Genomic DNA, 597 nt, shown 5'->3' on the forward strand with positions numbered 1-597 from the left:
GAGTACATCAAGGCTGTATATTGTCACCCTGCTTATTTAACTTATATACAGAGTACATCATGAGAAATGCTGGGCTGGAGGAAGCACAAGCTGGAATCAAGATTGCTGGGATAAATATCAATAACCTCAGACATACAAATGACACTACCCTTATGGCAGAAAGTGAAGAAGAACTAAAGAGCCTCTTGATGAAAGTGAAAGAGGAGCATGAAAAAGTTGGCTTAAAACTCAACATTCAGAAAACTAAGATCATGGCATCTGGTCCCATCATTTCATGGCAAATAGATGGAGAAACAGTGGAAACAGTAACAGACGTTTTTTGGGGCTCCAAAATCATTGCGGGTGGTGACTGAAGCCATGAAATTAAAAGACACTTGCTCCTTGAAAGAAAAATTATGACCATTCTAGACAGCATATTAAAAAGCAGAGACATTACTTTGCCAACAACGGTCTGTCTAGTCAAGACTATGGTTTTTCCAGTGGTCATGTATGGATGTGAGAGTTGGACTATAAAGAAAGCTGAGTGTTGAAGAATTGACACTTTTGAACTGTGGTGTTGGAGAAGACTCTTGAGAGCCCCTTGGACTGCAAGGAGAT

The sequence above is a fragment of the Bison bison genome, unplaced genomic scaffold (genome assembly GCF_000754665.1).
Source record: "Bison bison bison isolate TAMUID 2011002044 unplaced genomic scaffold, Bison_UMD1.0 scf7180017864281, whole genome shotgun sequence".
NCBI lineage: Eukaryota > Metazoa > Chordata > Mammalia > Artiodactyla > Bovidae > Bison > Bison bison.